General features: G+C 39.2%; 1 long non-coding RNA gene across 1 annotated transcript; it reads right to left on the reverse strand.

The window, feature by feature from the left end:
- Positions 1–1,577: 1,577 nt before the first annotated feature.
- On the reverse strand, positions 1,578–15,879 carry LOC139004872 (uncharacterized). Its single transcript, XR_011470624.1, has 3 exons — positions 15,800–15,879; positions 12,844–12,959; positions 1,578–1,713 (listed from the first exon to the last, which is right to left on the reverse strand). It is a non-coding gene; the product is annotated as an uncharacterized lncRNA (long non-coding RNA).
- Positions 15,880–26,169: the final 10,290 nt, after the last annotated feature.

Genomic DNA, 26,169 nt, shown 5'->3' on the forward strand with positions numbered 1-26,169 from the left:
AAATGTGGAATATCCATAAATGAAATACTATTTGGTAATTCAAAGGAATGAAATACTGATATATACTACAATATGGATGAAACACAAAAGCATTATGATAGACACAGAAAACTATATATTGTATGCCTCCATTTAAATAAATACTCAGAATAGGCAAAGTTATAAAGAGAGAAAATGGATATGTGGTTGCCTGGGACTGGGGTGGGAGCAGAGATTGACTGTAAATCTGCTATAGGGAATTTTGTAAGGTGATAGAAGTGTTCTAAACGTGAATTGTGATGATGGCTGCATAACTCCATAACTGTACTAAAAATCATTGAATTATTACAATGCTTAAATTATACAGCATATGTATTATATTTCAATTTAAAAAGTAAAAAAACAGTGTGAACTTTAAAAGGTAAAAAGAAGATGGAAAGAAGAAAAGTGGTTCTCAGTTCATGTATCTTTCTAGGGTTTTAATGGGAATAGTTGAGTAATGATACTGTTTGAGGTGGGCCATTTGTAGCCCTGCCAACTTGGGCTAGTACAGGGAGACTGCTCTACCTGGAAGAATCTGTTGTTTAGGTACTTGAAGCTGCTAACTCAGTACCGTGTGGTTTCTTTCAGAGTCTAGACTTGAAGCTACTAACCAACTGGATGGGACTTCTAGATACACATTGTGAAACTGATAATGCAAATAAAGGTCCGCTGGAGGAATTTCGTATATGGCCCTACTTGGACCAACAATAGAACTACACTCATTAGCTACTCAGATTGTCATGGTGGGGTAACAGGATACTTGTTCCAGCAAATTTTCAGAATGTTGGAAAACTACAGAAACTGCAGGAATTTGGTGGCTTGGTTTTGCATATTACCATATATATCTCCCAGAAGAGAACTGAAAATGGAGCAAAAATGAAACCAATGGAAAATTTTATTTAAAAAAACTGCATCCATTTATAAATTAGCCTTATAAGTATAAACATTGAATATAGGTAAGGAATTGCCTTGGTCGGGGGGAAAAAGCATATTGATTAAATAACTCCCCTGATTAAATGTAATTTTTTAGAGAAAAATTCTTTTTCTTTGCACTATGTATTTTACAGTGTCAATAATTAAATGGCATGTGTAATAAGGCATCAACAGGAATTATTTTCCTAAAGAAATTTATTTACAATACAGAACTATAGTTCTATTCCAAGTAACATTTTTTCTTTTTACAAAAAGACAACTAAGTGATGTCTGTGCCAATGAATGAGAGAGCTCATGTGTCCATGAAAGAGTGCTGCATGAACTTTGATTTTTTGACATCTGATTTCTGGAGGAGAGTGAGGCGCTGACAGGCATGGAAAGCAGTGCGGAACGTTCTCATCAAGAGTTGGGGGCGAGGGTAACAGCACAGAGGCAGCAGGCGGAGTGTGCACGAGGCTGAAAGGCCAAGATGAGAGGTGACAGGTAAAGATGATAGCAGGGGTGGAAACGGGTGGCCTGGCAGGTGGCGTGCGTCATCATGCGGAGGAAGTTTCAAAGAAGCAGCGAGTGTTTTCCTTCCACAAGACTCTTCTACCTTGTGAAATATCACCGCTGCTTTGCAAGGCTGCCTGGGACTCATTCCAGGTCACCATTGCTATTGTCACCTGCCATGTAAACAGCCAAGGGTCAGGAGTTCATGTGCATGGTTGTCATTGTATGCTCTTGCTGTAGAGAAGAATCATTCATAAGGAAATCCATCTGTAAGGTGGAGAGATGGGAGAAATTCCAAATCATTTCCAGCAGTCGCCTCTACCAAGATATTTCCTGAACTATCGAAGTCAGTATTGCCCAACCTCAGCTTGGATAAAGTGTATTTTTATAATCAAGGCAATAAATGTTGATTTTGGAAGATTTGTAAAAAATTACAAAGTAGAAGCAAACAGTTATGTGTAATCTTACCACTGAGTAGCCATTAACATTTTATGCAGATTCTTATTTTGTTAATGAACACATCCTGAGCCATGGAGTTGTGATTGTAATGTACACTTTTTTTATATTGTTCTTTCCTCTTTTGTTCATATGCATTTTCGATGGTGCTGTAAATGCTTGGTAAACATCATTTTTCATAGTTGCCTGATTAAAATAGTTTTGTTCCCAGTTTTCTGGCTATTGAAAATGAAATTGTAATGCACATTTTGTGCATAAATATTTTCTACATATTTCAGATTATTTACTTAGGCTAGATGCCCAGAAGTAGAATTAAAGTGTTAAAGTGGGTTAAAGTGGAAAAACATTCATTTTAAAGGCTCTTGATTTGTATTTTTTTCCCCTAGATAGTTGCATGCCCACCAGCAACCTTTGTGTCCTTTTCACCTACCCTCATGGGCACTGCATATTGTCATTTTAGAAGTCATTTGCTAATTTTGTATTCTCTAATCTAATTCAAAGATATTAAAGATAAAACAACAACAAAAACAGAAGAAAACACAACAAAAAATAATAAAATAGTAAAACTTAACCTTCCTTGAGCATTTGCTATGGGACTAAATGCTTTATGTGCACTAACTCTTTATACCTCTTTATACCATCTGTCTGGTGGATGTTATGTTATGCCAAGTTAACAAATGAGTAAATAGAAGCACGTAGGGGTTAGTAGCTAGCTCAAGTTTAAGAGGCTGGAATGCATACTTCTTGCTCATTTACTAACCTATCAATCTTCAAAATTAAGGTATTTTTACTTCCTCCACTAACTTCAGCCCATTCCAGTTTTTGTCCATTCTCTCTGAACTGCCCTTTCCTCTTTTGCTTGATATGGTGAGCTGCTACTCATTCTTTAGCGTTAAAACATTTCTTTTATGTGAAGCTTTCTCAGAATTATTGTCTTCCTTAAGTAATTCCCTTACCTTGGTGGTTCTATAGCCCTGTCACAGGTAACATAGCTACTCTGTATGTCTGTATCTTTTCCCCTAAAGTAAGGTGTAGCTGGGACAGAGAAAATATGCCACTCAGTGTCTGACTTAAGCCCATTCCAACTTTTGTCTATTTTTCCAGGTCTGCCCTTTTCCTGCTCTGGCAGAGTCCAGGGAAAGCCCCACTTTCTACCCATGTTACCTGGATGGATGTGCACCAGCACAGGAATGTTCATGGCTAGCTCTGGTTAGGTTCAGGTCACATGTATGTCTCTCCCAGACCTGCCTTGTCTCCATGGACATCGGCCAATGCTATTCTGCGAGTTAAAGCGCTTGTCCCCAACAGTCTATCCGCCACATCGGAAATACTAAGGCAGGAATTATATTTTTTAAGTTCTCCAGGTGGTTTCAATGCCACAGGAGAGAGGAGCTGTCTTTGGATCTATTGGTCTGGTAACTTAGTCTGAAACTCAGATGCTTTGAATCTCTGGCTGTCATGCTGCTGTGCTTTATGGAGAAAGCAGCATGCTGATCACTTTGATCAAGGCCAGTCATCTGTTTCTCTGCAAGTACAAATCAGTAAAGGGGAGAAGAAAATTAACAGATTAAAAAATTATTAGAAATAAACTGTGTATCTTGGTAAGAGGACCAACAATGATAAAACTTGTGTTCATGGACCATATGATGTGCCAGACATTGTGCCAATTGCTATGTCTACATTACATCCTTTGTTTTATCTAAAGCGTTCTTATGAAATAGGGGGTTATTATTTTCATTTTATAAATGGAGATTCCAAGATTTAAAGACATTAGCTAATTTGACCAAGGTGACACAGCTGGCAAGTATGGAACGAGGATACAAAACAGGCAGCCTAACTCCCAATCCGCCTAATTAACTACACCAAAATGGGGGAGTGCGGGGAATTTATGGGAAGAATTTAGCCCAACCCTAAATCTTTAATGTTTAAATAGCAAATATAAACAAGAAGCAGAGGACTGGTGTAATTTAATTAATAAATGTTGTGTATCTGTACACAAAGAAAGATCTCATCTTTCTCTCAAGCATCTGTGAAACATTTACAGGATGGGCTCAATTTGGGGCCAAAAATAAAATATTGAAAAGCAGAAATTATGCAAGCTTATTTATAGATGGAATATAATTTGAAAATTGACAAGTTCTAATAATATAAACAAGTCAACAATTCTCCCCCCAAACAGTCTTATTCACACACACACAAACTCAAATAAATTCAACCTGGTATAAGTTGAATTCTGATTACATGTAATATAGGAATCATGGAACAATACTGGTACATTAAAAATACTTTTGTAGGCAACCAGATAAATACTACTTATTTTGAGAGGCAAAACCTATCTTAAGAGTTTTCTTTTTTAACAAGAAAGAATTCAAGTAGATAATCACAACACTCATTATGTCTTTTAAGAAGGTAAAATAAATAAAACAGGGTACTTTTGGATATATTAGGTCAATGTTCTTCATCCATATTCTTCTAATGGAATGAAATAGAAAGGAAGTATTGTGTGGGACAATAGCTGAAATCTAATTATGACACGATAAGATTACATTTTTTTTTTGCTTCTTCCTTATTTATGTAACAGGTCATTTCCTTATAGAAATCACTTAAGTGGGCCTGCCACTTAGAAAACCAGGCTTATCTGCATGCTGTTCTTTGAAGTGATTACAAATTGATGGATAAATTGTGCTGGTAAATTCTAGGTCTAAAAGGTAAAATAACTAATCTACAATTATTAGGATCCCTCTGCAATTTCACTTCTAAGACTGTCCTAAGTGGGTATTCATATGCTTTATATTAATTTTCATGTATTTATTTGAATATATATCTATAATAATAAAGGCATAATATGCTAATTAGACCAGACAGCCAAACGACCTTCCAGATGACCTTCTGGATGAAGCCAGGGCTGCGAGGGCCGGGGGCCTCTAGTATATATATATATACACACACACACTGAGTGGCCAGATTATTATGACCACCTGACGTTTGTAGGCAACTTAGCTATAATTATCTGCTGAAGTTGCTAGAGGGCCAGACCATTAGAAATAGGGAAGCAGGTTATTTACCACGACAGTAGAAGTTATTTTTTTTTCTGAAGATATGGGTAAATAATGTGATTTCACAGCCTTTGAAGGTGGTATATATATACTATATATATATATATATATATATATATATATATATACACACACAAAAGATGTTATATCATCCATATTTCATTAATTCTTGGTCTATTTTTTTCTCTTCCATGAAATTCTATTAACTTATAGTGCTTCTAATCAAATTGGCTATTATCTTAAGGACCCTAATATAAGAGTGCCAGATACAGATAATTTCATTAAGTCAATGTGAAAAATCATTAAATTAACATTTATGTACTTGAATAATTGAAATAACTCCTTTTTCTACATTCTCCAATATTTTTCCTGCCACTGTAATTTTTTCTACCTTATCATTGCTATCAATACTCTTCTCTTTTGCTCATATGTGATTACCTTTTATTAAAAATTAATTTTTTCTGCATTTTCAGGATATTAGGTTAATACTTTTCTCTCAGCATTCTGGGTTTCATTTCAGCTGAGGGAACATAATTTTCCTGGTTCTTGTCTTGTACTTTACTGATTAATTTTTTCTGAATATTTGGATTTTTTTCCTTGTGTTATAATTGTGTGTGCGTGCATCTGTGTGTGTACATATACGTGTTTTATCTCTACTCTTAAAGTGTGAGCTCCTAATGGAAGATTCCATATTTTCCTTATTTAGTACTAGAGGCCCGTTGCATGAAGAGATTCGTGCAATAGGCCTTCCTTCCCCTGACTGCCGGCACTGGTTTTCCTCTGGCACCTGGGACCCAGGCCTTCGCAATGGCCGCAGCGGGAAGCCAAGCCTCTTCAGTCGTCTTCAGTCTTCAGTCGTCTTCAGTCTTCTTCAGTCTTTGCTCAGGTGGAGCCTTCAGTCTTTGCTCCGAGCCTGCATATGCAAATTAACTGTCATCTTTGTTGGGTTAATTTGCATACTCATCCTGATTGGCTGGTAGGTGTAGCAGAGTGACACCAATTTTCATGTTTCTCTTTTATTAGTGTAGACTAGAGGCCCGGTACATGAAATTCATGCACGGGTGAGAGGGGATGTCCCCCAGCCCAGCCTGTGCCCTCTCCAATCTGGGACTTCTGACTGCCTGTTTAGGCCCGATTCTGGTGGGATTCGGCCTAAATGGGCAGTCGGACATCCCTCTCACAATCCAGGACTGCTGGCTCTCAATCACTCGCCTGCCTGCCTGCCTGATTGCCCCTAACCACTTCTGCCTGCCAGCCTGATCACCCCTAACTACTCCCCTGCCAGCCTAATCATCCCCTAACCACTCCCCTGCAAGCCTGATCGATGCCTAACTGCTCCCCTGCTGGCCTGGTCCCCCCCCAACTGCCCTCCCTTTCAGGCCTGGTCTCTCCCAACTGCCCTCCCCTGCCGGCCATCTTGTGTCTACATGGAGGCGGCCATCTTGTGTATTGGAGTGATGGTCAATTTGCATATTACTCTTTTATTAGATAGGATTCTCCTTGTTATACGTACTACATACTTATACATATATGTTATACACTACTTTGCACATATTAGCTGCTACATAAATATGTTAAATGAGGATACAAATGATACCTCATCTTTTGTGAGCAATTTCCCCCTTCTCATTTTTATTTTCCTTGACATGTCTGCATATAGCATGCCTAATTTAAGTAGCTTTGTGGAAGATGCATTCTTTATTGGGTCTGACCAGTCAGTACCAGAAGGTTAGCAAATATTATTATTTCTCAATGAAAACTAAGTTTTGGGGGTTTTTTTTGAAAGTTATACTTTCGACTTTGTAAAACCTACATAGGAGGATGCAAATAATTACATCTAGTTCCAAAAACAATAAATATAAACTTCTCTCTCCAGCCCTAACTACTGCTTTGGTTTAGATTTTACAAAATTTTCACATAGTCCAATATTTATCAGCATTTTTCTAGAAAAACTTGGCCAACTGTGTGATTTCTTTAGCCTTATGATCTCTTCCTTAGTGTCTTCTTATCCATCAAAGTGGCTATGAGCTGGAGTTAGAAATCCAGCAGGCAAATATGGCCTTAAGAAATAAAAATGGACCTGTTCAGAAAGTATGTAAAATCTGACTTTGTAACATGACTGCAACATCCATGTATCCACAGGGACTGAGCATTTGATTTCTGTGGATCCACTGGTATGGGGCTGTGATCTGTAATGCAAAAGAATATGCCTCTCATGCCCACATAGCCATGTTTGGACAAGCCCTGCCCCAGCTTCCTTCCCTTGAAGCCATGGCAATTTGAACTGGCTTTAACTCTTCACACTCTGTTCTAAGTCTCTGGGAGACTTATCATAATCCCTGATGAACGTATAGTTTTAACTAAATTGAGACCCTGGTGTTCTGATGTTAACTCCAGTAGTTGGTTGTTTGGAAATAGTGTTACAACTTTATTCAGAAAGACAGCCAATTCTCAGACAGACTTGTAACTTTCCTAACCATGGATCTAAAATTTTGTAACTTCATTCATTCTTCCCGCAGAATTTTTCTGCTAAAATTCTTCTGTGCACATCTAGCATTGGTTTCTCAAATGAACCTACTTTGGTTTCTTGGGAATTATCTATTTTTTTCCATTAAGGCAGCACAGGTAGAGAAAGAATTATGGATTACCTTATTGAATTTGTCCATATTTATGTGGAATTCATCTGTATCATTCTATCTCTTTGCCTTTTTTTTGTAATTCAAACTGATTTCCAATTTTCTGTTGAACTATATGTTACTCAGCTTTCTGTACAAAGTGGAATTTATGTACTTCTATGTACTTTAAGTTTACCCAATGGGTGAGCATAACTTATTCTTCTGCTTACAGAATAATTTACATGAAGAACATTGAACTACTCACTGGGATCTTCCAATATTAGGAAAGATTCTTTTCACTGGGCTCCTCTGAAAGAGGAAATACTTTCTAAAACATATCTCATCCTGTGGTAGATGCTATTATTGTTTAGCAAATATTCTCTCCCCCTCCTCCTGCCATGGGAGGAGTGTATTATAAACATTGGGTGTGGACACATGACTTAGCTCATGAGACATGGGCACATGTGACAGTACACATTTTCCCTAATCCACTTGCAATCCTGCTTGCCATGATGGAGCACTAAGCCCTAGACAGTAGCTGCTCTCTCCTCTGGGGGCTTTAATAAGACATATGGGGCAGTTCTTAGCCTGACTTACTACCTGGAGAAAGTCTATGTAGCTGATCTGCAGACCAGGTCAGATTGTACAGAAACACATTTGCTTGTGTGAGAAACAAATGTTTCTGGTTGAAAGCCTCTGAGACTTGGAGTTGCTTTTATAAAGCATTTTCATAAGGGACATTTACTCAGTGGTAATTCAGAATTGTTATGGACCAGCGACTGCTGTGTGCCTCCCACTTTTCACATTTCCAAATATGATTGTTTATTGCTGTCATCCTGGTCTTGTTCCACCTTTAAAAGGTGTGTGTGTGTGTGTGTGTGTGTGTGTGTGTGTGTGTTTGTTCCCAAGAAAATATAAATAAGTCTGGAATGCTGTAGATGCTAGTACAACAACCTGGACTTTAAATCTGATGCCTTTTAGGGTATTCTCAAAAATGCTATGAGTTGATTCTGAATGCAAAGGTAAGCTGCATCCACAACTGAGATAAAGAGATTATATTATTATTCAGCAAATATTGACTTTCTTCTCCTCCTCCCCCATAGGGAGAGAATAGTATGGAAGCTCCATCAATGTCAGTTTTGCCATTTGGGCATATGACTAGTTACTATGAACAGTGGAATATGGGAAGAAGGAACAGTATACCAGGTGCTAAGGAAGGCTTTAAGGGGCATTAACATTTCTACCAGCCTTATTACACTCCAGTTCTCATCATAATAATAGAACATCCTGCATGGAAGCTATTCCTTCAACTTTGGTGTCCAGATAAGCAGGCATATGGAGCAGACCCACCCAGCAGAGCAGCCATACCATCTCACAGAACTGTGAGTGAGATAAAAAAAAAATGTTTGTTGTTTGCAATCAACTGAGATCTAGGAGGTATTTTTCTATGAAGCACCACTGCAGCAAAAGCTGCCTGGGTAAACCTTTGATAAGAGAGAGGATAATGTCTGCATGTAGTTAGTGTTTGAGCTAACCAAATTTCTGTCCTGTCAGCTACATGTAGAAAATATAAAACCCCAAGAAGAGTTATTCTGGAAAGTATTAAGTAAATTAGGAACAAAGAGACTTGTTCCAAACAAATTCTGCTATGCACCTTGCATGGGGGATGCTTGCCAAAATTCTAACGAAGGTTCACTGGTATATTTTTTTCTATACTTATGCAATGGAATATAGTCGGCCTGCCTCAGAGGGCAGTGGATCCTAGTCCAGGTAGAGGTAGCCTGCGCTTCCAGCATATTTCTGGAAGTAGATCCAGACCATTAATAACTTATGACCTTGTAAACATAATACTATTGGGATAATGCACCAGAACATTTTGTGAACAGTGACCACAAACTTCTTTTCTGGGATGTTTATCTCTTGGCTCAACCTTAATCCTTCACTCTAATCATAAATATTGCAACACACAAAATCTGTCTAATTACTAGTATGTGTCTTACTGACATAATTCATTACAAACTAAATATATACAAAAAGCTCATTGTCCTAAATTTCACATTATTATCCTTGATACTATTTCTTTAATTTATTTATTGTCTAAAGTTTTACATATGTCTCTTTTTTCCCCTCTTGGACTGCCCCACCCCGCCGCCTCCAAGCCATTCCCACCGCAGGCAAGCCCCCACTGCCCCAGTGTCTGTGTCCATGTGTCCATTGGTTATGCTAATATGCATGCATACAAGTCTTTTGGTTGCTCTCTTACTGCAGCCCCCCTGCCCCCCCCCCCCCGCCATTTGTCTCTGGATCTATTCTTGTTCATCAAATTATGTTGATCATTATATCTCACATATGAGTGAAATCATGTGATATTTATCTTTCTCTGACTGGCTTATTTTGCTTAGCATAATGCTCTCCAGTTCCATCCATGCTGTTACAAATGGTAAAAGTTCCTTCTTTTTTATAGCAGCATAGTATTCCATTGTGTAGATGTACCACAGTTTTCTAATCCACTCATCTGCTGATGGGCACTTAGACTGTTTCCAAATCTTAGCTATTGTAAATTGTGCCACTATGAACATAGGGGTGCATATATCCTTTATGACTGGTGTTTCTGGTTTCTTGGGATATATTCCTAGAAGTGGGATCACAGGGTCAAATGGGAGTTCCATTTTTAACTTTTTGAGGAAACTCTGTACTGTCTTCCACAGGGCTGCACCAGTCTGCATTCCCACCAGCAGTACTTTTTCTTCACATCCTCGCCAGCACTTGTCATTGGTTGATTTGTTGAGGATAGCCATTCTTACAGGTGTGAGATGGTATCTCATTGTCATTTTGATTTGCATCTCTTGGATGCTTAGTGATTTTGAGCATGTTTCCGTATGTCTCTCAGCTTTCTGTATGTCCTCTTTCGAAAAGTGTCTATTTAGGTCCTTTGCCCATTTTTTTATTTGATTGTTAATCTTCCTTTAGTCAAATTGTATGAGTTCTCTGTAAATTTTGGAGATTAAACCTTATCTGAAATATCATTGGCAAATATGTTCTCCCATGTAGTGGGCTTTCTTATTGTGTTGTTTATGGTTTCTTTTGCTGTACAGATGCTTTTTATTTTGATGTAGTCCCATTTGTTCATTTTTTCCTGAGTCTCCAATGCCCTAGGAGCTGTTTCAGTAAAGATATTGCTACGACATATGTCTGCTATTTTGCTGCCTATGGAGTTTTGTAGAATTTTTATGGCTTCCCATCTTACATTTAAGTCCTTTCGCCATTTTGAGTTTGTTTTTGTGTATGGTGAAAGTTGGTGATCTAGTTTCTTTTTTCTTTTTTTTTTTTTTGCATGTATCTGACCAAATTTCCCAGCACCATTTATTGAAGAGACTGTCTTGACTCTATTGTATGCTCTTGCCTCCTTTGTCAAATATTAATTGAGCATAATGGCTTGGGTCGATTTCTGGGTTCTCTGTTCTGTTCCATTGGTCTATATGTCTGTTCTTGTGCCAGTACCAGGCAGTTTTGAGAACTGTGGCTTTGTAATACAGCTTGATATCTGGTATTGTGATCCCTCCAACTTTGTTCTTATTTCTCAGATTGTTCTGGCTATTCAGTGTTTTTTGTTATTCCAGATGAGTTTTTGGAGAGTTTGTTCTAAATATTTGAAATATGCCATTGGTATTTTAATGGGGATTGCATTGAATATGTAGATTGCTTTGGGTAGTATGGACATTTTAATGATGTTAATTCTACCAATCCATGAACATGGTATGTTCTTCTATTTGTTTATATCTTCCTATCTCTTTTTTCAATGTCCTATAGTTTTCCGAGTACAAGCCTTTTACGTCCTTAGTTAAGTTTATTCCTAAGTATCTTAATTTTTTTGGTGCAATGGTAAGTGGGATCATTTTGTTCATTTATCTTTCTGTGAGTTCATTATTGGTGTATAAAAAGGCCATAGTTTTCTGGGTGTTAATTTTGTATCCTGCTACATTGCCGAATTCATTTATTCTGTCTAGTAGTTTTTGATGGAGTCTTTGGGGTTTTGTATGTATAATACCATGTCTATCTTTGGTACTATTATTGAACTATACTATCAATGCCTAGAAAAAGTTTAAAAGAAGCAAAAACAATGCACAAAATCTAAATATTTTAAGTTCAATATATATATATTTGCATGTAAATGTATAACTATTTTTTGAAAAAAAATATAAAGAATATATAAATTTCAATAACAACCTGTGTTTAATTCCATATCAAATATGGAAAATATTGAAAAGAAATTGGGGCAAATGCAAAAAGAAACAAGCTTACTTCCTTATCTCATATAAGCAAGGAATAAAGTATCATATTTGTCTGAAATTTGATGATATAAACATAATCTCAAGTGTGTAAATTGGGGTGCACTGAATTTCCCCACTCCATCTTAACCCCAAGCACAAAAGTCTCTTTAGAGGCAATGTGGTGTAGTGAATAAATATCAGTTTAGTTTTGGATTAAATATTCCTAGTTCTAATCCTAACTGTGACATTTTCAGTGTGGTATTTGAGAAGTTTAAATTTCTTAGAACGTAATTTGTCTGATATATAAACTGGCCTTTATAACTCGCTGTGAAGAATTGCTGGGGAAACTGGAAATAATATATGTAAAGTGCCTAGCCCAGTGCCTGGTCCATACTATGTGCTCAATAAAACTGGGAGCATTTGTTTGTAATGTTGGGTTCTTGTCAAGGTTTTGATTATTCTCCTCTTCCAAGCACTACTCAAGATAAGATCTGTGGCTTCAATATACTTTGGAAGAAAACTCAACGCCTGTTCAAGTGCTGGGTATTCAGCAAATATGACATTTAAGACAAAAACTATAATATGGACTGCTTTTTCAGTACTGTTAACCATTTCTACTGTTCAGGTGATTGTGAGAAAATAATATGGGCAAATTTTCCAAAAGGAAGAATAGTGCACTCTTCAAAGATCATTATCAGTTGACCACAGTGGTTGATGGGGTCCAGCCTGCTGGACAAAAATCTCCCTTAGACCCAATGTCTTAGTGAAAATTAAATAGAGTTAGTGTGTAATAGTAGCACATCAAGAAAGCCTCAACTGATATAGGGTGCGCACCTGAGAGCTGATTTAGTGATTGGGATATTTGTGGACAGGCTGACTAGGAGAAATGGCAGCAAGTCCATAGATCCAGGTTTCTCACCTACCTGATTGATGATGAGGTAACTCATGTTCTTTGGGAGGAACTAAGGGAGGAGGTACTGGGCACCTGTGTTTACTCACCTGTGCCTCTGATCTTCGGTATGCCCTCTGTCTCCTCATTGGTTGGTTTTGAATTAAAATGAAGACTCTGCCATATTCTCTCCATGCTACAAAATCTAGTCTAGCCACATCATTACCTGTTAAGAAAAAATAAACCTGTCTAAGTGTCAATAATTTCTACCCCAATAAATCAACAGCTGAGCACTTCACTAATACTAATCAGAAAATAAAGAGCAAGTTAGTACCATTCGCTCTGAAGACAATAAATTATTTTAATAATTCACTCTCTAGGCAATATCACAATATTTTAACTGCAAGGTCATCATAATATTTTAAAAACTATATAAGGAACTCTGAGGTGGACATTTTTCCAAACGTCTTCTTACTAAGAATATAAAAACATTCCAAACTAAAAAGAATGATTCGTGAAACCTGAGCTGGAGACTTTATTTTATTACATAATTTCAGAGAGTGACATGGTTGCCTCAATCTGGGAAAGCTTTCAGAACTCTGGTGTGAGGGGCCTCTCAAACCCCCCTTCCCCTCAAGACCTAGCACCCCTGTATTCACACTGGGGCACTTGGCAGTAGACTATGATCTAGAAGGCAATCAAGAAAAGTGGCTATTAAAAGCTCACGGGCTTACCAGAGGGAGAAAAATGACTTTTGCTAAAAGCAAAATCTCTAAAAGCCCTGAAGCTATCTCCCCCTTGACCTACATGTATGGCCCTGCATATGCATATTCACACTTTTCCCGATTTTCTTTTTTGGGGGGGGGGGGGTGGCGGTAATAATCTTTACACACATTTAAATTTAACACTTGATGAGCACTTAAATGGCTGAGTTAAACAAGAAGTCACTTGAGCAATTCTGGCTCCTTGCCATTCCTTGGAATTTCATCAGTGGCAGAATAACTTGCAGGACAAAAGCCAGCCACTAATTGTTTTATTTAATTAGGCCACTTGGAAGGTGAATTAAACAGCAGCCTGGAGACCCTGCTTCTCTGCCTCCCCTCACCTGGAGAGGATGGCTTGTGTTGGCCCCTATTTTTCCAGAACCTCTGCAATATTGGACCATGGAATTGGTATGGGACTCGCTAGGGTCTTCACACCGTTTGGCTTTTATTTCGGCATTTTCAGGAGCACTTCGCAGGTGGCTCCTCATTTTCCCTGTTGCTCTGCTCCATGATAGGTGAAAACTGGTCTTTCCCTTTCTGCAGCCAAGTAGAAGGTTGCAAGTCGCCATGAATCTGTCAAAAGCCTGTTGTTTTTAGTGGTGGTGCATTTGCGGACATTTTCTGACGGCTAAGGGAGCGAGTGCCATTGATGAATTCTCCTCTCCTCTCTGCCACCCACAAGACAGGAAAGGAAAGTGCTCCGCCGTCGATTTATCATACACTTGAAATGACAATGGAAAACAGCATTTTTTGTGGCACATTAGAATCACACCAGGAACTGCTCTGACAGCGTGAATCCTCTGGAAGTCACCAGGTAATAAGGGCCGGCATGTTCTGGGACAGCAATGTTTGCCTTTTTCTCATGTCAGGGATGCGATGTGAGCCTGTGGCTTCTCTGAGCACCAATAAGAGGCACAAATGACCAGCTGGAATACTTACAACTTGGCTCATCCCAATGTAACGAGTTCTTTTAATCACCATTTTAAAATAGCTTCTCAATATTCACCCAAATGTAACCTAATTGCATTTAAATATTGGGAAGGGAGCAATGGCTGAATGAGGCCAAATCCTTAGGCAGGTTGCTAACGGGATTGTGGAGTCCAAGATCTCTGATAAACTCTCCTGACGTCTCAGTGGTGGATCTCAGATTTGGATCTCAGGCCAGGTGAGGTGGGAAGTTGTGTGAGGGAGTTTTTTGTACTAATCTGCGTCACCATTTCCATAGAAACTGTAACTTTACCCTCTAATTCGAGTGTGTGTTCCCTGAGTACACTAGGTTGGGGGCCCTACCCTGGACCTTATCTTCATAAAGTATAAAGAATACTTTTCCTACCGTCTGGCCCCATTCCTGCATTTCAGATAAGTTGCAAGACTTGCCTGTGGGCCTACACCACAGAAGGTGGTAGCAGGGTCAGGACTGTGGGCAGGGCTGTCACCTACCAATCTGGTGTCACATTGGTTGTGTTTTGTTGTTTCCTTCCCCACCCCCACTATAATCCTAACTCTATCAGCTGCTACTGTGATTCCGCACAAGCCAAGAATGAAGTGTGGGTGAAAGTCGTGTGTGTCTGGGGGGCGGGGGAGATCCTCATCTATGCATTCACTTGCATAGGTCCTGCAAGTAGTGACCCAACAATAACAACATCCTCCAGTGTAGCCAACTTCAGTGACTGTTTGTTACCCAACCTTATTACTTATGTAACTGACTTTCCTTGGCTCATAAATTATGTTCCTTTCATTTAAGTCTGGGTGGTTTACTACTATGATGGCTGGCAAAAGTGATTTCCCCAGAGGGCAGGCAACAGAGAGAAACTACTCCTTCATCAGGGAAGATATATGAGGTTCAACTATCAGCAAAGATGGATAAAGGGGACCATGGTCACGGCAGCCAATCATTATCCCAGTTCCTTTCTTGCCGGAGGACATCACTGGGTTCAATGCCTCAAGATACACAGTAGAATGATGATAGCTTGTGTTTGAGACATAAAGAAGCCAGGTATTGTGCTAAACATTTTAAATACATAAGTGTATTTTTGAATCCTCACTCTAGCTAAAGGGATGTATATTATTATAGGCACTATTTAGCAGTTTAGAAAAATGTGGCTCAAAAAAGGCCATTCTCTTGTTGAAGGTCTCTCAGAAACAGAAAAGCTGGCATTGAACTTGGGCTATTTGACCCCAAGTCCTATGTTTATGGCCATCACACTCTGACCTGAGAAATTGCTGATACAGGCATCCAAGTTCACAACTAAAGACATGCAAACCCAGAAGGACAGTGTCATGAAAGAGAACTGCTACCAACCTGTAGGTGGAGGACCTGCCTTTCAGTCCTGGGTTGCCCCACACTGGCCGTCAGTCTTGGGCAAGTCGCCTATTCCCTGTGGCTTCCTCATTCTCATCTGTAAAACAAAGGTGTTGGATCATGCGATTTCTATGATCTCTTCCCACTCTAACTTTCTGGAGTTTGTAACGGAGTCAAGGGCAAAAGACAGTTCAGGAGACTTTGAGTTCAATGTGGATGTCACAACATGAGATTGCCTGCTTGTACAGAACAATGTACAAACCATTAATCCCAAGTTGTATGATGAAAGAACTTTTAAAGAGCACTTACTTACACTGTAAATTATTTTTCTTATTATATGGTGCTTATTGAATAAAAATATACTCAAAAACAAAAATTTAAAAATAAAACATGAGTCACCTATGATTTTATCATGTTTCATATATATCACACTTAATGGTTTGGTGAATATATTTCCAGGCCACCTCCCCGTCCCTTTTTTGGCACTCATGTATGCAGGACTTTTTAAAACAAGTATGTGATATCATATAACCTGCTTTTGATTCCTAATATACAGTGCACGTTGATAGTCTAATATATAAAATACAGCTATAATAGTTGCATAGTATTCCACTCAATGAATGCAAAATAATTTATGTAATCTCTGCTTTGTTCCTTCCATTTTATAAAATTATTTTATTTCATTTTCTTCACTATTATAAGTAACTTGACAGATATATTTACAGCTAATTATTTATACATACATACAGGCTTCAATGGAATAAAAGAACACAATATAAATGCTATATTAAAGACTGTGTACTTTTAAAATGATTTTAGATACATCCTGGTGAAACCTCTACAGAAAGATGTATTTGTTTCCATTTTCATCAGCAGCATAGTAGAGTGCCTATTCTCCCAAACCCTCAGCAACACTCAGTATTATTTTAGCAAGTCCTGCCAAGCCTTGTTGACTTCTCAGTGTGCTTTTAAGGTAGGAACACAGGAGGGTTGGAGCACAGCCAGACTAGCTGGGTGGAATTGGGGCCCTGCTGCTTGCTACTCTGTTACCTTTGGCAACTAACCTCTCTGTGCCTATAAAATGGACCCCAAAATAGGAACTATCCTGTAGGGTTACATGTCATATGAAGTGACCTACTTAATGGAAGTAGAACAATGCCTGCACATAGTTAAGAAATATTTTAATTATTAGCTATTGTCATTATTATTTCATTACAAATAAATTTGACCACTTTAATAAGCATGTCACTTGACTTCTTTGAGCCATTCTTTCTTCATTGGTAAATTAAATATTTGGACGCACTGTATTATTTCTAAGGCCATTTAGGATCCAGCATTTTGCATGTCAATGAGGCTTCAAACTAGAGAATATATATATTTGAAAGAGAAGAGGAAAGTGTACCAAGAAATGGAGTTAACACCATATTCACTAAATTTAACAATCTGTGCCATATACTTAGAGTAGTTTCTTATTCAATAAAGAAAAACAACAACAATAATTATGAAAATAACATCAAATTAGCCTTCTACCAATAGGACTGCATTCATATGAGTGTCTTCATTCTTTTATTAATGGGGGTTAAAAATTAACACATTCGCCCTAACCGGTTTGGCTCAGTGGATAGAGCGTCGGCCTGCGGACTGAAAGGTCCCGGGTTCGATTCCGGCCAAGGGCATGTACCTTGGTTGCGGGCACATCCCCAGTGGGGGTGGTGTGCAGGAGGGCTTTTCAGATGTAGCAAAAACTGCAGCAGAATTCTGAGTTTTAAAGGAAAGGATAAGAAATCAATAGAGCAAGGGGGATATTGCCATAGAAGTGATGGCTCTGCTGTGTTTATTCAGAGCCAGAGTGGGTCCCATTTAGCTCATTTCTGTACGAAAATGAAAGTCATCAGCCTCAGTGCATGCAACCATTAGCTACCTCTCCAAAGTGCTGCATTTCAGGAAGGTCAGAGAGCCAGCCCAGAGCAACAAGAATTTCGCAAGTGATGTGTGTCACATTTGCATATGATAATTAGTTTCTCTATAAATACAATTTGTTCTGCAGATTAACATTTTGTGTCCTCATTAGATAGCAAACATTTCCATATTAAACCCACAATGCCGCCAGAGTTGGCTTCTGCTTGCTTTGCATGATAGCATTAATACCTCTGTTTATACTGATGCCAATTAGTAGTGCTAAGTCTTGAAAGAATAAGGAGGATCACTAATGTTATTAATATAAATAGTAATAATAACGCCGAGAAGCTTTTGCAAACCTTGTTAACTTCAAAGATCATTAGCAGTAAAGTACCTCTGGGTTGTAAATGGCTGTGTTCTTGGGCACCTCAAGCAGCGGCGTGTCTAGAGCGCTTTGCTCCTGGCTTACAATGTGGCTCTTAAAGATATGCGCTCTGTAAAGAGTAGCATCCAATGAAAACATTGTTTTCTTTTGCTAAATGCCTTTCGTCCAATAAGGAAGTCGGAAGGGCTCTCGCTAGGAGAAATAATTTGCTCAACTTGTTCAGCCCAGTGCAGTTTGCTCTCATTCCTGAGGCCAACTTCTCCAAGGCGGGAGGTGAGGTGTTTGATGGTCCCATAAAAGGGTTTTATAAAGTGGGATGCCCCAGAATTACTGATGACTCAGATTTCACTGGAGCAGAGTGAGTGGTTCTCTGTCGCAGGGAGTGTTGAGCGACATAGAAGATGCTGGTGGACACAGGCGGTGTGGGAGAGTGTTCATCATTTTCCCCATTATTATTGACCTGAAATGGAGTGGAGGAGGCTGCTGCAGAGACACAGTGCATTGTGGAGCGCCGGTTCTGCAGCTGAAAGGACTAATCTGATGTGAGGACTAATGGTCACTTACCCTTATCTCAGCGACAGGGGAGGGATGACCATGTAGTCACTGTTGACGACAGTTTCTGCAGAAATCAACTCGCTTCACTTCCCTGCATTAGTTTCTTCTTTGATGGGCTAATATACTTAGATTCAGCATTTTTTTTAAAGTATTGGTTAAGGCATTAAACATAGTAAGCTCAAATGTAAATACTGTGCTAATGAAGTTTGGACAGTGATACAAGGAAATGATACTAAAATGCGGAATATTATATCATTTCAAATGCCAGGCTTTAGAAGTTAGATAAAAGTAGCTTTGTTTCACAGCTCTGGCATTTCTTAGAGGTGTAATTTCAGATAAGAGTGTTTCTCTAAGTCTTAATTTTCTCATCTGTAAAACGAGAATAAAGATTGTACCAATTGCACAGATTATGAAGATTAAATGAGTTACTCCAGGGTTAACACAGTTGCTGGCCATACAACAGACTCCAAAGATAGAAAGAATTGTTACCATTATTGCATATAATCACATTGCCTGATGCTGGAGGAATAACAGTAACAAAACAGCATCTCCCTCAGTGGAAGTATAAGAACTCCAGTCCTACCCAGAAGCCACTCACATGTGCCTGATGCATAACCCTCTCCTCTGAGCTGCCACCAAGTGCAATATCACCTGCCCCTCTGATGGTGTTTTCTCCACCATGTCTCCATCCTCACTCCTGCCTGGCCATAGAGCTAATGCTGTCTTGTACAGTCTAATATGACATGCTAAAATCTCTCCCACACGTGATTTCATATGGAGCACAATATCACCCAAATGTCTAGACAATGTCACCTTGTATTTTCTGTTAACCAAGGATTTTTGTGTGAACCTGGCCTTTGATTCTCAGTATTCCTTTTCCCCAAGTTGGCACAAGTTCCAAGCTAGAACCAGAGAATCAGCTGAACCCATGCCCCTAAGCATTCCTCCTTTCCCTGGCTGACTCCTGGCTCTCACAGGATGACTTGCGGTTGGTTAGGCAGTTACTGATTGGTTTCCCTAAGAGGTTCCTCACTCCTTCCCATAAATAGACACCCTGCTGGTTCATTCCTGCTGTTCGCATTTGAATTCTCAAGCTGAACACAGGCAAGATTCCTAAGCTGGAATTTTTGATATGTGTTTCTAGGTGTAGAAAGGAACATGGGACTTTTAATATACTGGAGAGAAAGTTTAGGAGGGATGTGTTAATGTCTCAAAATACCTAAAGGATTGCCCAGTGGAAAGGAAGATTAATTTGCTTCTGACAACCAAGACAATAAATGAAGGATACAGGACAAAAAAGAAAAGATAATAGCTAAATTTAAGCAAGAACATTCTAATCGTCATAGCTATGCAAGGACAGCTGTTCTGGGAGAAATGAGCTCTCTGTTTCTAGAGGTATTCAAGCAAAGGCTGAATGATAAATAGTAGGATGGCCCCAAAAATGTATTCATGCATTAGTTGGACTAAATGACCTTAAGCAATGGTGGCTCAAAATTCCTCTGTGCGATCTTTGGTTCCCAATCTAAGTTGGGAGACATACTGGAGAGTAAGGGAGGTTTTAATAATTGTCTTGAAGTTGTTTCGCATAATTATTTGCATAAAATTAAGACATATAATTATCCTTATCAAAACATAAAATGATAGGCAGAAGGTGATCGATCATTCACTCAGTCTACAAACACTTGCTGAGTCCTTAGTCTGTGGCAGGCACCTTTCTAGACTTGGGGTAGACTGATGAGCAAGACAAAGTTCCTCTTGAGCTTGGATTCCGGGTAGAGGCTGAGAAGGACCTGGGGAGATAAAGAAAAGGTGGATATATGTTAAGACACTCCATCAACTTCGCTTTTTATCACTTTCTCTAGGGTCTTTTTTTCCCATGACTTTCTCTGAGGCACAATTCTCTATCACCACTATAACCAGATTAAAGGGGAAACAGTTGACAGATGGCAGATCAACCTCTGATTCTAAGAGATGTGACAAGTGGATTTCTCCTACTCGCTGTTTCCCTCTCTAGACTCAACATGGAAAGAGCAACAACTCTCGTTCACATAATATAGTTTTAAATAAATGCACCAGAAAAGAATGTGGAATTTGTTATCAAGAGTTACCATATGAATCCTCCTCTATTTTATATAAGAGGAAAAGGATAGAAAAAGTCTTTCTGGATCAGATGTGACAGAAATGTGGGTCAGGTGTCCTTTAATTCCCTGGGAATGTCTGCGACTTTCCAAGGACCAAACCTTGCATTTCCCTTGGAGTTTCTCATGGCATCAGATCTTCTGAACCCCCACTGTTTCCATCCCAGAATGGATTCTTGGAAATGAAACAGGCCTGTTAAAAAACTCTTTTTTTAATGCAATGAAGGATGTAAGGAAACTGGAGGAAGTTCAAAGAAGAATAACAAGAATGATTAAGGGGCTGAGAGCATGATTTATGTTGAATGATTAAAAGGATTAAACATGCAGAACTTGGCCAATGCTACATACTTAGCTACAAAAAAATCAAAATTAAGTGCCAAAGCTCTCAGCTCCCATGAAAAATACAAATTTGCATATAATTTGGCACATATTTCCATGCAAAGTTCAGCAGAGCTCTACTGAGGCAGCATTCACAGGATGCCAAAACCACTTGTCTGGTCAGTTTAAAGCACAGCCTGGTCATATCAGTTAAAACCTGCTATTTGACCTAATTGAATAGACAACTGAATCAAAATATGCCCACCCCTGGCCACATCCAGTTGTGATGCATCCATAAAGTATAAAAAATAATGTGACATGCAATCATTTACCCAAGGGTCACAGGCTAAAATCCCTTCATTGGGCAAACGGGTAGCTGAATGAAAGAAGTGCTAAGCTTGGAGGGCGCACGGCCCATTGAAAGAGAACAGCCACTAAGGGCTCCAGCTCATTGTTGCCATGAGGGGATTTTGGCTGAGGGTAACCAGGTCTTCTCAACAATCAAATGAAGCCAGTGATTTGGGGTGCTTTCAGGAGCAGGTAATGAAAAACCAGCTCAGAGAGGAGAAACCAGCAGCCCAGAGTTACACATCTTCAGAGTAGAAAGCAGGGTCCATAGGGCAAATATTGGAGGAGGAAAAATGGATGTGAGGAGGCAACCAACTTGCAATCATTAGAGTTTAAAATCCAGATTGTTACATTAAAATATCTAATTTTTAAACAAGTAAACACTGATGGAAAAGTCATTCTGTAGGATGCCAGCTTGCCACCTCTTATCTGGCTGACTTTGTTTTAGAGTTAGAAAAACTGAGGTCAAGAGAAAGGGAAAGACACCCTCAATGACATAGTAAGTGGATTATCCAAATAAGAACTGAAAGGGAGCAATCTAAGTCACTTCTAGGCTCATAACTTTCCATTTTCCTAGCTCTGTCTATCTGTTAAATAAAGAGGCTGGAACACATGAGTTTTTTATTTTCTCAGGGCTCTCAGCCTGCACTCTATTAGGACTCACTTGAGGAAAATATACCTAAGAATTTTATAATTATAATCCCAACATGTATAGGCACATCAACATACATTCACATGCAAGCTAAATTGGGCACTAATGAATTTGAGGGGAGGGTGTTTTATTATAGGCCTGTGTACCATAGTTTGCTGAGGTTATGCATTGCACAAGTTTCGGGGTGCCAAAGTTAGGTGCATACTACATATGAGCCATCGAAAGAAGGTATCAGCCTGGCAGTGTGAACCCTGACACATTGGTGTTGAAACTCTGACACAGCACAGCTCAAACGAGCTAAAACTTCATTTGCCAAATTGCCATGATTTCTGGTACCTGCTCCCTGCCCCACCTGCAGGTACAGTGGCTTCTGGAGAAAGAGAACGAATCAAAGAGTTTTGGTGAAAATTTTAAAAAATGGTTGTAGCTCAAAAGAGTGAAGTGTTCATTCTAGCAGGTAGACACAACTTTGAGTAAAGGAGAGCAGTGGTCATTTTCAGAAAAGGAACATTGGACTAAAAACCTGAAAAATTATGACAGCAAGAATTATGAGATGGGGGAAATATGTGGTAAGGGAGGTGGTGGAATTGCCATCCCTGGAGCCATTTGGAAGTCAACAGGATAAGGAACTAGAAAACCCATTCTAGGAAAGAATCCTCCACTGATTCCCCTGGGCCTGCGGGATGATATCATGGGTCTCCTTCATCTCTAATTGTCATCATTCTTAGGCTTTATGTATTTTCCAGGGCTTTCTACTGTTGCTATTAGACCAGCACGGCACTCCTCCAAAAAGTGTGTCTGGGGGGTGGGGGGTGGGAGAACAAACTCCTAAGAAACCATAAACTAGTTGCTCCAAGGAGCATAAAGAGTTGCCCAAGTGGAAATGATGCATTGTAAAATTCTCCAGTGTGAATTTCATTATTCCCTGAAGATAGTCTACCAAGATAAAAGACCTTATCATCATTTTACTTCATTTCTCTGGTTTTCTCTTTCTGGTTTATTTTAATTTCAGGGGAGAAAAAGCAATGGGACTGCAAATTCTCATAGCATGGCTGAAATGGATTTGCATTTTTTTTTCTCTTTCCATTCACTGATATTCCACCAAGGAGCCTGGCTCTCTCAGTGATAAATCAGTAAGAGGAGTTGGTCTCTGAGGGGAATAGAGACCTCTACATCTGCCACCTGCATGCAGGAAATATGGATTTCTCTGAGAACCAAGAACTGAAGAAACTGTTGGGTTCTCTCAGTACAGTGATTTTAAGGTGATATTGAATGTGCATTGGTTGTACATAGAGGCTCTTGTGATTGTGGTTTTCATCCTTTCTCATACATACCGTTGTGTTACTTGTTTTCCTTTTTGGACTCAGAGATGGCAGACATCTGAGTTGGACCCTGGGAGTTTGAGGTTCCTTCTTTATTACACACGAAGTCTGAGAAATACCACAGTGGTCAGTTGCCCAGTCCTGCAGTCCAGAGTTCTCTCTGTGTGGCAGCAGCTCTAAGGATCTGTGAGTACATAAACCAAAACGATGTCTAAAATGTGATGAGAGAAACAGATACTTTTATGAAATCTGGATGCAACACTGTGACCTGCCTTCTAGTTTTAAAAAATGGGGAGGAAAACCAGGTCTCACATTCATCTCATATACCCTGCAAGGATTATCAGCCATGCTTAATATTGGCTTCATATTAAAAAACTGAAATAAACAATTCATAATTTTTACAATTGTTCTATGTGCATGGTAATTTATGAATTCTTGAATCTTTTTCCAATAAAATTCCTTTAGAGACTGTCAACTTTTAATTTGAAATGAAGAGACCACCTCATCCATGTTGATGAGGGCCACAGAGTGCCCCTAGTGGTCAGAAATTCCACAATGAAAGAATTACTGCTCCTACTAACTCCAGGGCCAGTGAATCCAGAACTAATAGGTGAAGAGGAAGGGATTACTGGGAATGAAGCAAATTCAGTTTGGTTTTGTATGATGACATTTTACTGCTAACATCTCTCCTTTATTGCTTTCCTTAGAGTTTGAGATAGTGAACATCAGAAACTTTCACATTTGTCTTATCATTGAAAATGGGGGGCGGGGGGGAGAGGGAGGAGAGACAAAAAACACCCCACCACAAAGCAACCTTGATTTGATTGGGATTTTCAAAATTGCAACTCCGTGTTGCCTAATCCTCAACCCTCCTTGCCCTTTCCCTCCACCCCCTTCAGAAATGTCTGGAACTTGTTTTTCTTCAGTGTAATTTCTCTAGGCGACTTTGGAGTCTTTCCTTTCCAACCTCCAGTCTTTCCTCCACTGCTTCCATCAATAAACATATTCCTTTGCCTCTAGTCTAGGGCCAAAGCCTGTATGTTAAAGTGATGGTGTCACAAAATGCCTGGTGATGTCATAAAGCACTGGGAGATCTGGCAGAAGCACTGATTCTCAGTTTTATGTCCTGGGAAATTATTGGTACCTGAAAGGGCAATCACATCTTCTGTATCTGCACCAGTTGTTGTAGAAGTAGTGAAGGCCTAGTTCACTTTGGGCATTTACATGTTTGGCAAATTTCTATAAAATACCATGTAGAATATAGATTTAAGGAGCCTAAGTTATTAAAAAGGGGTGGGTGAGAGAAAACACGCCAATACAAACAGACAACATGGTTTTTTAATCCTTTGCACAGAAATTCAGGCTAAAGGGGAATAAAATAATTCTATAGGGTCACTTGTAATTCAGCTTAAACTAAGCTCAGGAAACCGAATAATATTTCTCAGAAGGCTGATTTATGTACTTAAAGTAACCAAGTCCCAGGTGTCATAGGAAGTAGTGCAACTTTTAGCAATGTCCTAGCTTGCATGCTCAAACTAACTGCCTAAATCAATTTCTAACTTCTCTTTAAAACATTTCAGAGTCAGTCCTACAGGGACTGTCCAAGCCCTCGATTCTCTGTTAGCCGAAGTTGCTGCAGGAAGGGAAGGCCAAAGACCTAGGTAGGCTCCACATTATAAACAAATCGTGTTCCAAAGTTTGTCTGTGAATCACTTCTTTGGAAACCTAACCACATTTTCTGTAAAGAAACAGAGATAGACACAGACTCACTGGCTCTCACAACCCTCTGAGGTCCATTTAAACCACACGCAGGTCAACCCCCCTGTAATACATAAAAACTAGAGAACAGTCACATAATCACACAAAACCGTGGGGGTGAGGGATAGAATCCGATTTAATAAACTTCTTTTTTTCATTATACTCCTTCCCCCCCTCCATTAGAAGAAGGTAAGAGATGGATGGAAATTTGGTGGACATCTTGATTGAGGTATCTCAACATTTTCAAGGATTGTAGAGACCAATGGCACAGTTTATGAAATATAACTCATTTTGCTTCACTATGCATACTTTTATCTTTTCTGACAAAGAAAATTGCAAGAAAATGGCTCACCAGAGGAAGAAAAAGAAAATATCTAAGCATTTCTATGGGAAGGAGGCCCTTTCAGGGTAGCTGCTATTGTTGCTAAGTCAGGAGATCTTGGAACTAAGTGTTTCTAAGTCAAATGTACTTGGAACCATCAAGCTTCATTTTGTTTGTTGGTTCCAAAGGCCTCACTCACCCATCTCTTTATTAGGCATGCTAATAAAAAGTAAAATGAAAACATTTCTGGCAACCTATGACTCTTTCCTCTCAAAGTGCCCTGAAGTGGTGGTACCGAGTGGAACTAATACATCCCAAATGGAGGTAGTCAGAGAGAGAGGAAGTGAAACAAAGGGCCTGGATCCTTCACAGACTGGATAAGAAGACCTTGATAACCGAGTTGACTGTATTTGGAATGTTCCTGTTTCCTTCTGAAAGGAGACAGAGAGCTGAATGAAGCGCTTATCTCAGAAGTGTCAGAACCCTTTAACAATGTTATTACAAGGATGTTGGTACAGCAGAGTGGAGATTTTGGCAGGTACAGATGGGATTATATTTGTCTGAATGTATTTTCTTGCTACATGTTAATCTGCCCTCTTCTGGTATCAAGCTCTCAAGGAGTTCAGATAAGGGCCTATCAGAAACTCCGTTCACACTCTCCTCAGTATACATT

The sequence above is a fragment of the Myotis yumanensis genome, unplaced genomic scaffold, assembly GCF_028538775.1.
Source record: "Myotis yumanensis isolate MYYU_CA2020_CCGP unplaced genomic scaffold, mMyoYum1.0.hap1 SCAF_3, whole genome shotgun sequence".
NCBI lineage: Eukaryota > Metazoa > Chordata > Mammalia > Chiroptera > Vespertilionidae > Myotis > Myotis yumanensis.